At 43.6% G+C, this 11751-nt stretch overlaps 1 long non-coding RNA gene across 1 annotated transcript; it reads left to right on the top strand.

Annotated features, from left to right (window-relative positions):
* The first annotated feature begins 5950 nt into the window (after positions 1–5950).
* Positions 5951–8307, top strand: LOC135254265 (uncharacterized). The gene is made up of 2 exons (XR_010329795.1): positions 5951–6158; positions 8221–8307. It is a non-coding gene; the product is annotated as an uncharacterized LOC135254265 (long non-coding RNA).
* The last annotated feature ends 3444 nt before the right edge of the window (positions 8308–11751 follow it).

Below are 11751 nucleotides of genomic sequence, written 5' to 3'. Positions count from 1 at the left end.
CTCCCACTCATGTGCAAACACCTGGCAGGTAAGAAGATCAGCCGCTGTGTACACAGGCTTCCCATGCCAGAAAAACAGAGCGCATTTTAATATAGTTAAAGTTTGATGTGTTAATGGGGTTTGGTGCCAATACCAACACCTACACCGCTCTGGGCGAGCAGGTAGGGGGGGGGAGGGAGGGGGAGCAGGGGTTGTTGACAGAAATCCGAATTCCCTGGACACCTTTTATTTAAAAAACTAATTTTTTTTGCCATCGTTCCTCCCGGCTGTTGCAACAGGGGGCTTAATTCCGTGATTAATATGCCTAATGCTGCACAGCTGTTCACAAAAAATTGGTGAAGATACAAAGCAAGTGGAAACGCAACGAACGGACGAACAGAACCGCAGATGCACACGGGGGCGGGGGGGCGGGCGGGGGACGGGGGCTGGGTGCAGACGAAAACAAACCCCTGGTTTATTATATAATCTATAAACCGGCACGCTCATTAAATTATGCATGCGTTCGTGTGAGTGTTGATACAGCGGCGCTGAGCTGTCACTCTCCCTCCTAAGCTCCTGGCGTTGGGGGCTCGTTGTGTCCTTCTTCTGTTGGCCTAAATTTCACGTGCCAGACACTCTTGTCCCGGGCGACCTGCACAGTTACGTTCTTTCAGCGTACAAACCGCCATTTATACTGCTGGATATTTCACTGAAGCGGTTAAGATTAAGTACCGTGCTAAGTGCTAAGGAGACAGCAGTAGCACCTTACCTGTAAATCAGACCGACATTTCCCAAACCATTACTCTACCATTGCTCTCCATTGCATACCGAGAAGTATTAAAAAAATTGCTTCTGAAGAGGAATCCGCATGGTATTTCCATTTAATGTAAGTCTAAAGATACTCATAGATAGACTCATAATAGAACCACTATGCTGATCAAGGCCAAGCCTCAGCCTCACATCATTCAAAATGGAGAGCCCACTTTTTTCCTTGCACACCTGACATTTCACCTGTCTTTAATGACATTACTGCACAAGCAGGTATGTGGCTTTCTCCAAACAAGGAAGCAAAGAAGCACACACAAAAAAAGCTAAACTTGGAAAAGATTAGTCCAGCGTACTAACTGCTAAAAATTATAAGATTCAAACATAATAATTAGTTAATGTCTGTTGGCTGTGGAGTCATATTTTTCGGATTACTGAAACCAAGCTGTCCATAGTGAATAAACAGTTTCTACAACCTCTAAATCCAACCAGAGTGAACAATTGCTGAATAAATAATATCTAACTTAAACATGTTGCCCAGGCATGAGAATAGATAAGGCCTCCACTGCATATGCTATTCTTAGCCTAGTAATAGACACACTATTGTTTCATAAGAATTCAAAACCATCCACTCATTTCTGTGCTTTTCAGGCTTCTGATAAAAAAAAAAAAACAATCAGTGGTCCAACATAAATCTGTTTAAGACAAAGAGCACTATTGCCCCGCTGCTTATAAACAATAAACTTGTTTTCTCACAGTTTTTTATTTGGCATCTTTGGCAATGTTGATTGTTTCTAATTTGAGGGTACAGGGAAAAAAAAAAAATTACAATAAAATAAAATGATCGCTGTCATTTCCAAATCCATCTGCCCAAAGAGGGATAATCAAGCATGAACAGGCAGTCACTCACATAACAGAGTGATGGAAGGAGAGAGAACAGGGTGCCCCCTGCTGGACAGGGTAGTGCACTCCGCAGGGCATGCAACGCAGTACCTGAAGCAGATCCATTGAGCACCAAACCAAAAATCACTTACATATTCATTAAAATTTGTAATGGAAATACACCAGTTGTCCTGATTGAAACAAAATGGCGGACACGTACGTCCTTTTTTAAAATGGGTTTGGTCACAGCCCATGCCTCTGCCTCTGTGTCCCCCTCTCTCCGCCCTCGTTTCATCCTTTGCTCGCCATCAGTTTTTTTGTTTGTTTTTTGTTTCTTTTTTTGGGGGGGGGGGTGGGGGGGGGGAGTTAGAGCACTCCCCAGGAATGCGGCCCGCTTGCTTTAAAGTCGCTCCAGCCTCCGACAGCCGCCAGGGCGCGCTCTGCAAACTCTCCGCCAGTGTCTATGCTGTGATTGTCTGAATGGCCTTGAGCGAGACACGCTCTCCTGGAAAAAAAAAACAAAAAAAAAACACCCCTCTTTCCCCGTTCCTCACCCTCCTCACTCTCCCTCTCTCCTCAGCAGGGTTCCAACGCTAGAATAGTACAAAGACACGGACGTGACACAAGGCTGCAATCAGCTTCCAAATCACTGCTGCACACTCCCTCTTAAAATCCCCCCCCCCCGCCCCAGTCCGCCCCCTGTCCCAGTCCCCCCCCCCCCCCACTGGAGCTCTGGAACTTTGGGAATGGGAGGCTGCTGCAGTTTGACAGCAGGGTGACAAAAAACGGGCAATATTTCTTGGAGATGTGCTTCGACTCACCCGGGAATTGAATTTCTACTTCTCAAGCACTCAAGTTTTACTCTCAAGAAAACCAGTCGGCTCCTTTTTTGTATTACAAAAAAAAAAAAAAAAAAAGTTATTTTCCTTAATTCCTAAAGGAAACTGTAGCCCCATGCATGGTCTGAATTTTGTGATGCTCTTTGCCGCTTCTGTTAGCACTGTAATCCTACAGTTGAGCCGTGCACTTGTAACACGAAGCATTTAAATGGAATGGAACGGAATTAGTTTACCATTCAGAACGAATTGGCAACTTGTCTCCACCTCGAGCTCATACCACTTCCCTCCCTCCCCGAGCGATGCCGTCGGCATGCGCAGAAGTCGAAAACCCCAGCCACACCGCAACACGACTCTCTGTTCCGCTGCGATTCTCTTACATTTCCTTTTAGTGCTCAAATATTTATTTGGCTTTCAACACTTGGAACTACGATAATTAACCGCGTTTTCCGTGAAGTTAAATAGCCGAATTGTCTCCGAGCGGCGGCATGCCGTCCTCTCGCTTGTCTTTTTTGCGATTGCAACGTAGTGCTTCAGAGCGGCCGTATAATTTCCCCCTCCGCCTCCCCGATTATCCCAATCACCGCTTCGCCCGCGTGACAACAACGGCGAGAAAACACACAAAAAAGCGTGTCTTCGACTGAAGATACACGTGCAGACATATAATTTTCGCTGCAAGACACAGTAAGTAACATCACAATGAGATTCACGGCAAAAACGGCTTTAAAAAAAAAGGCTCAACAAGTATTTCAGTCTTATATTTTGAATTAAAATCATATTTCTTTGACTCTTTTGTTAAATAAGACACACAAAAAAAATGCCAATGAGGTCAGAAAGTTTTACTCATTTGAAGGTTTGCCAATAGGATTTTACTTGTCAAGCTAAAAGTAACTTAAAACAAGCTAGTATTTTCTACTTGAGAGAGAGGGAAGAAAAGATTTAACCTCATTACCAGACTAAAACAATTAGGACAGACTTTCTTTTGCAATGTGAGATATATTATTAAATGTAATACATGTTGTGAAAAACATGTATTTTTATTTTCTTATTTTGACACAAATTGAAAGCTCTCATCCAGCAGTATGTACTGTAACATGATAATTGAAAATAACTAATTACAATTATGTAGCTGATTTTTTTGTTATGATTTATTTATTTTATTATGTTTTATTTATTAAGTTTTTTTGGCATGACACTGATAATATAAAAATAAGATTAAACATTTGCGTGTATACTATAGAGATGGATAGTAAACACAAAAAAGAGCTCATTTTTCATAAGTCTATAACAAAATTGATCTTGCTTCTTCTTCTGTGAAAGACCCATTATTAATTCATTACTTATATATGAATTTTGGTGATTTTATTATATTATTTCCTTGATGTCTTTGTTTCCTTGAGTTGTTGTAAACTTAGTTTTTGACTTTATTGAAATCATATTTAAAGCCAGCTATCTACCCCCTCCCCCTCCCCCTCCCCCACCCCCTACGCATACAACAAATATTGGTTTAAAAAAGTTGGGCTATATTTTGTGGATGCTTCATTTCTATTACACTGACAATGTGAAGAACAACCAAGGTGCTTTATTTTATGTGAGTGTATAATATAATTAATTATCTTTTATTGAATTATAGAAATTGGGGATTTTCAAGTTGGGGACAGGCAAACAGATTTGCTGGGCAGAAACTTGACCTTTAAAAAAAGAAGAAAATATACTTTGAGCCTGGGCAATGCATTTTAAGGTTGTAACTTCCCCTGTATCTTGGCTTTTGCACTTTTATGATCATACAGTGAATTTTTATGAGGACAAGGCTGATTTGATTGAATATGGTTAAGATGTTTTTTAGTTTTTTTTTTTTACTGAATTGCATTTTACCTTTCTGTAAAATTGATCCAGTGAGCACTGTCTCCATTGATTAATTCACCGTAAATTATTTTACAGGCTGCACAATGGTTTTTCAAGAAGCAGTTTTATAGTAACAAGACCAGGTGAAAACCTAGTATATGGCTGGACCTAACACACCTGATCCAATGGTGTGACTTCAAAACTCCGCTGACCAATGGTGTGACTTCATCACTCACTCACTCACTCAGTCACGGTTTAATTAATGTTTCTCCAGCGTAGTGTTTGGTGCTCTGTTACGATATTATTATGTTATGATTGTCAATGTGCTGTGTTCTCCCTGTGTGTTCTGCAACAGAACCCCAGAAATAGAAAGCTCAGAGTTGTTGGCCGGTGAGTCAACAGAACAAGGAATGAAACAGGATGGGCCTATCGCTTGCACATTTAAACACCCCCCCCCACCCCCCTTCCCAAAACAAATTGGTGACCTGCGTCATGGCAACAAGGCTGATCGACGTCCAGTCGTGACGCAACCCGCTCTTCGACCTGTACTAGATCAGCATTTTGGAACTCTTGAAACTACCGATGCCAAAAAAAAAATAAAAAAATAAAAAAATGTAATAAAATGAATTGCTGCCCCCGGTAATCGATGTCGCATCGACCTCGGTGACCGACGCTGATTAGACGTCTCACCGACGTCAAAACCTTTTCCGGGCTGTTATTATCGATGCAAATGGCCGTCCAGCACCACTCTTCCATTTAGTTAAAAATGACTATTTATACGGCTAATGCACAACCCGTGGGTGACTGCCTCGCGCGTGAGAGACGTATTTAATTATGAATAAACTCTGGCTGCTTCATCGTTCATAAACCGGGACCGCAGAGTGTGTACACGCCGCAGAGAGCCAGAACAGTGGCACTTCTCCGGATTTGGATCACGAAATTATATTTAGGTCTCCTGGCCAAGGTCCTCTGTCGCTCCAACCTCAGCCTGTGATTCGCTGAGCCCGCTGCCAAAACAATCCACCTTGTTGACACACACACTCAGCACTTAAAGCACATAAAACATAATTATCATATTGCGGCACGGCTCACTGAAAAATGACCCCCCCCCCCCCCCGGTTTTATTTGGTGGAGCCGCCTGACAAAGCAATCGATGTTTAATTCCTGCTTCTCCTCGAATCCAAGCAAATGCCGTAGTCGGATCGCACAAGCTTGGTCTCTCTCGCTCTGTCTCTCTCCTTCTCTCCCTCTGTCCCCCATCTCTTTCATTTATTCACACTCTGCATCCCTCTCTCTCTGCCCTTCCTTTCCTCCCCTTCCCCCCCCCCCACTCTCTCTCTCTTTATTCCTCTCAGTTTAGTTCAATTCAATTCAGTGGTGCTTTTTTTTTGGAAGGTCAATTGCGGTAGCATTGCCAATGCATATGCAGACCATGTAAATGGTATGTATAATAAATCTTGCTCTCTCTCTCTCTGTCTCTGTCTTTCTCTCACTCTCTCCCTCCCTCTCTCTCTGTCTCCCTCTCTCTCCATCTCTCTCTCTCTCTCTCTCTCTCTCCCTCTCTCCCTCCCTCTCTCTCTCTCTCTCTCTCAGGGGTCAAAGTCACGGGACGCATTGCTGGCTCATCCCTGTAGGGGGCAGTACCAGGGTGCGGATGGCACCCCACAGTTCTGGTAACCTTGTGCTTCTCAATAAGACGTAGTGGTTGAAAGATTACAGAGTGCACATCAGGGTCTGTTTTCTGTTGCATGGGCACCCTCAGCCAGAGGAGAAAGTCAAAGAGAATGAGGAATAAGCTGATTCATGTGGAGTTATCTGCCCACTGGCACGCCAAGGCAACCAGCTGAAAAGGTAACTGGAGAGATTCACGGAGTACAATTTGATTTGTTCTGGACACACCTATGCACACGCGCACACACACACACACACACACACAGATGCATGCATGCACACACACACACGCACGCTGACAAACAAGCACACACACACACACACATGCACACACACTCACACGCACACATACACACACACACACTCTCACACACACACTTAAACATACGCAGAGAGATAGAAATAGAAATAGAGAGCAAAAATAAAGTGTTAACTGATCTGTTTTAGCTCCAGATTCAGAGCTGAGGTGAACTCATACAACACACAGCAATTATCACCGAACCGTAATGAGCGTGGGATTTTAGGAAAAAGTACTTGCCATGAAAATCAGACCGGCAGATATGTACTTTTCCCTTAAAACTACGCGGAGTTTCGCCCCTCCAACTAGTTTTGTCGCAAAAAGACCGGATTAAAATACTAGAAGGAAACAATGCCCCGATGCCTCATCAGTATTCCTGTGACACCATCACCCTCGAATCACTGCGTCTGGAATTCTAATAACAGCACCGCGCAGTCCACGCCTGTGCCAGCGTCTCAGTCGTCTTAATCAAGCAGTCGTGGGATTATATATAATTATGCGGCTGGATTCCGTTATACCGGGAACCGGAAATGTGTCAGTAGCATTCACGTACGGCCACCTGTTTCATTTCTATTTGGGTAGCAATTAACCAGCCAAAGGTACATGTTGTCCTATCAAACAGGTAGATTTGTTTTGTTTTTTTTTTACTAAGTGCTGTAGTCACAGTTCCATCTTAACAGGAAATGTGTCAGCTGCATTCGTTCGCATATAGTCGGCTGTGTCATTATTATTTGCTTAGCTAGATTTTTTTTTTTTTTTTTTTAACACACGAGATGTTCAGAATAGACACCTTGCTCAAGGGCAGCGCAGCAATGGGGTTTTGTGCGAAAGCTCTTTCTCACACGCTCTTTATTGAAGCTCTTCTTAAAAACGTTTTCCGTTGAGCGGACAAAAAGACGTGGACTTTTGTTCGGGACAGTACGTCAAAACTGACCTTCAGGCTTATTCACACAGCTTGATAAAGGCTCTTACATGTGGTAACATGTATGCTAATAGTTTTTAGCAGCTCCCCAGCAACTCCCACAATGCAACTGCAACTACCACAATGCACTGGCGAGCGCGAGAACTTCAGACCGCGGCGAGCGCGGCGTCTCCGGCGGCGGGTCGCGTAACGGTCAGGGGGCGTCCGGCGGGAACCTCGAAAAAAAAGGCCTGCCGACAAACCTTCTGGACATCTTCAGCCAGATAGCGGATTTTGAGAAGGAGAAGTGCGGGAAGCTGAAGAAATGAGCTGAGCGTGTCGGGCTACCTTCAGGGGCAGCGGTGCCGTACGCCTCCTCCGCTGTGCGCCACCGTAAGAACAGGAACTCTGGACGGCATTGGGGCCCGTGTTCTAACACTGTAATGTGCTCTGGGATCAATCAGAGGGCCCCGGGTCCTGTTGATTGCAGCCGAACGAAGTCTGACAACAAAAATTTTTAATCTGTCCCGAATGTCGCTGCTGTGTGTCCCTGCACTGTATCGTTTTTTCCGCAGATGAGCTTCATTTTTCGACACAAGTGACACGACCAGCATGTCTGAGACAGCGTGACGATTAAGGAAATGGCAGGCGTTGACTATGAACACGAGGCGGAATTTCATCGAGGTGGCACCTCGAGACATTTAACCGTGAAAAAGGAGTCAAAGGGATCTGCAGCACCGGTAGAAAGAATGTTTTGTTCAGTTCAGGTTACCGCGCAAAACACGACTTCTCAGCCGAGGGCATGTTTAGTACAGAAGCCTCATGTTTTGTGACAAAGTCTTCAACACATTAAAAGTTAAATCCAATGAAGGCTACTGCAGATATGTCATGTTCACAGTTTGATTTGAATATTTTCTGGCGGTGTTGTACCTGCGTTTGACTTTGACTTTTCATGGCTGAATACTGAAGCAAACGTTTTATTTTGTTCAGCTTATAATAAACAAACGAAAACTTTTTTTTTTGTTTTTAAATTTTCATTTTAGCTTTGATGGAAGCAGAAACTTAAAACCAATGCATTCACAACCCACATGGAAATGCTTTGAATCAACAATGAAGCCTGCCTATGTGAACTCCAAACAAACAAGTGTTGTGTTAAAAAATAAAAAATAAAAACAGGTTTGTGCTTAAATCACAGATTCATAATTAAAATGCACTTAGCATCCAGCGATAATGAGCAAAGAAATGTCATTATAGGCACCAGACTTAAAACCAATGGTACAGCACATCAGAAGGTAAATGTGTGCTACTTCAATACATAGTCTCTGATAAATATTGCCTGGTTAAGGACGATTGCTGGACACTGATTACACCATTAGTGTCCAGCGACGCTAATGCCATGCAATGGTTTTTTTCCAAGTTAAGAAATTAGCCTTGACTAAAAACATTGTAATTACAATGCGCCATTTAGGATTGCTTTAATTTACAATAAACAAATAAAACAAATAGTAGGCTAATTTCAATTTTTCATGCTTAGAGAATTAAACATATTAGTGAAGAACGCTCCCTTTCAGCCTAGCACTTTGCCATAAAAAAAATATTGCTAACATTATGCTAACCGTGGTTTATGTGGATCTAGGAGTCTAGGAGTGATCAAATGCACGCTATCAGCCTGAGATCTCCTCAGTAAGAACTGCCACTTTGACACTGAACGTTCTACTGTGTATGGAGGTGCACAATCACGGTGGAAAATTGATATTTTTCTACCCCCCTGCTTTGCATAATCTCTTCTGCTAAATTTTATTTATTCTTCAGCGCGAGTGCCCCTGGACGACTCGCTCGGCTCGATAAAAGCATCTTCAGTCGGAACCCTTCAGGAAATGATGGGTGTTGAACATGGAAATGTGTGACACTTCCTCATCAGTTTGCTCGACAGTTAGCAGGGGGGGTTACCTTTTTAAGGTAATAAAAAACACTTAAAAAATCAGTGCTTTCCACCCACTCATTTCCTCTGACAGCGAAACACCCTGGCGTGATCTGAAGTAGTCAAGTGTTGGGGGTTTTTTTTTTTTTTGCACACCTTGTACCGTTTTTCTATCAAACGCAGTGCTTAAAAACTCTAAAAAAAATTTTTTAAAAGCACATACATAAAAGGTTTTGCTTTTAATAAAAGAGCACAAAGTCAAGTTACCCTGATTTTCAAATGTTCTTGCGCCTCTTACAGCACTGTAAGTAAAATGGCTGTTCATGACTCAACATCCTTCCACATTCTTATTCCACCCAGACCAGCCAATTACACTCTTAGTCCCTCAGCAGTTATAAGTCTGAATTATGCTGCAATAATAATATTAAAAATTTTTTTTTTTTTTTTAAACCTTTCAGCGGACCGCAGACAGCCCAGCCCGTCTCATTATTTCGGGCCTCCTGTGAAATTTTGTGAAATTAGGCTAAATCTCATTGGATAAAATACAGCGATGACTCACGCGCAGGAGTGTGAGAAATGAGAAAGAAACGGAACACTTATTTCATACCTGCTGGTTTAACCGAGTTTTTAAAAAAAAAGTTCTCCAGGACGACGTCGAATTTTAAATAATTTAACCGCTGAGCGGTTGATCTGTAATTATAAAGCTTCCCAGTTTTTTTTTTTTTTTTACAGTCTAATTCAACTGTGACACAGTTGTGCAAAATGGACTGGACATACTGCATAGCCGAACCCTGCTCCAAATCGAACTTATACCCAATCCTCTACTCCAGTGGTGTCAAACTCGTGCCATGGAGGGCCGTGTGTATGCAGGTTTTCATTCCAACCAATTAATGCTGCCTTAATTGAGTCCAATTACTCATTCAGCCATATGCGTTTAACTGCATTGAAGCACAGAATTTTTATTTAGACAATGCGGGTCACCATAGACATCGGGTCACCATTGTGCACAAACCTGCATCCCTAATTCAGCAAATAATTGAACTAATTATATAATCAAGATCTGAGGCTGGAATGAAAACCTGCATACACACGGCCCTCCATGCTCTACTCAGTATGCGATCATGAAATGCGACGCTTGATGGGCACAAAATGGCGTCGCGTGCCAGCTAGCCAGTCCTCCGGTTTCCCCGCCTCTATAACGGGCCGTGTGATGTCTCCTGAAACAAACTAGCATAGCATGCCAGCGGTATCATTCCCCTTTACTGCAAGGCTACTTTGAGCGCTCAAACACAATTAATCAGACGTGCTGTAGCTCTGTGATGCTGTCGCGTCGTCACGTCATTTTCAGTTACAGACGGAATGCCTAATCGCGGGAGACTTTTGAGCAGGCTTGCGTATGAACTCAGAATGGTAATAAGACCAGTTTTTACTGGGCCTACTTCACTGCTGCACTCCGAACTGTTTATTCTTTACCGGGGCAATTGGAAAATAGTCAACACCCTATCATCCAATCAGAACTGAGCGTTCAAACAATGGTGTGAATTGGCCAATGAAAGCCCCAGTACTGCAGTGTTCGCGAGGTCTGTGGGACGCCAAGACGCAGGTCTTATCAAACAAGGTTGGTGCTCAGTATGTTCAGTATAAAATGTTCAGTATTACAACAACTCTGTGCATGTGGTCCCAATTGGACTCAAATGCACATTGTTAAAGTTGAATTAACACTGGAAAATTTTACTGTGTAGTGACTAAGCAGCACAGAGGAAATTTTTATCCAGAGAGACAGGATTGTGCACGCCCTTGTTCTGAAGGGCACCTTTAGTCCCCATTAAGACATCTTTATACCTTTTATTGTGTGATTCATTGCTACATCGGATGCCAACTTATACAGTAATCTCTCTTTATCTGTCTCTCTTTCTCTCTCTCGCCTTCTCTCTCTCTCTCTCGCACTCAATGCAATTCAAATTTGCTTCGTTTGCACGACATGTAAACCTGTGCTGCAAAAGCAATGAGATGTACACAAATTAAAAACAAATCCGTGCCATCAAGAAAAGAGGGGGAAAGTAAAAGAAACACGTATGCAAACACACTCACACACACACGCAAGCATGCACGCATGCATGAGTGCACACACACACACACACACACACGAGGTGAGGGTCTCTCTCCCTCTCTGTCTCCCCCTCCCTCCTTTCCTCTCTGCCTCTCCCTCCCTCTCTCTCTTTCTCTCTCTCTCTAATTTGCCAGTTTTCTCCAGCCCGCTGGAATGTGAGTACAGAATAGAAAACATTTATGTGACGGGGGCCTCTAAGCCTCAGTTCTGCAGTGTCCCTTCTGCCCCCCCCCTCTCTATCTCTCTCTATCTCTCTCTCCCCCTCTCTCTCCCTCTATCTCTCTCTCCCCCCCTATCTCTCTCCCTCCTTCTCTCTCTCTCCCCCCCTTCTCTCTTTCTCGCTCTCTCTCTCTCTCCTTTTTTCTCTTCCCATGCTATGTCCCTCTCGGGGGGGTGGGCGCAGGAGAGAGGTCCCCGTGGGACGTCCCGTAGGAATCCATCAGTCCAGCACTGGCTTTCTGAGATAGCCGTCGAATATGGAGCCTCTCCACTGCGCCCCTCGGGCGAGGCTAGCCAAACTAGCACAGGGGCGAGAACAACCCC

This window comes from Anguilla rostrata, chromosome 4 (genome assembly GCF_018555375.3).
Source record: "Anguilla rostrata isolate EN2019 chromosome 4, ASM1855537v3, whole genome shotgun sequence".
In the NCBI taxonomy this organism is placed as follows: Eukaryota; Metazoa; Chordata; class Actinopteri; order Anguilliformes; family Anguillidae; genus Anguilla; species Anguilla rostrata.
Note: the sequence above shows the minus strand (reverse complement) of the source record. Positions and strands in the feature narration are given on the sequence as shown.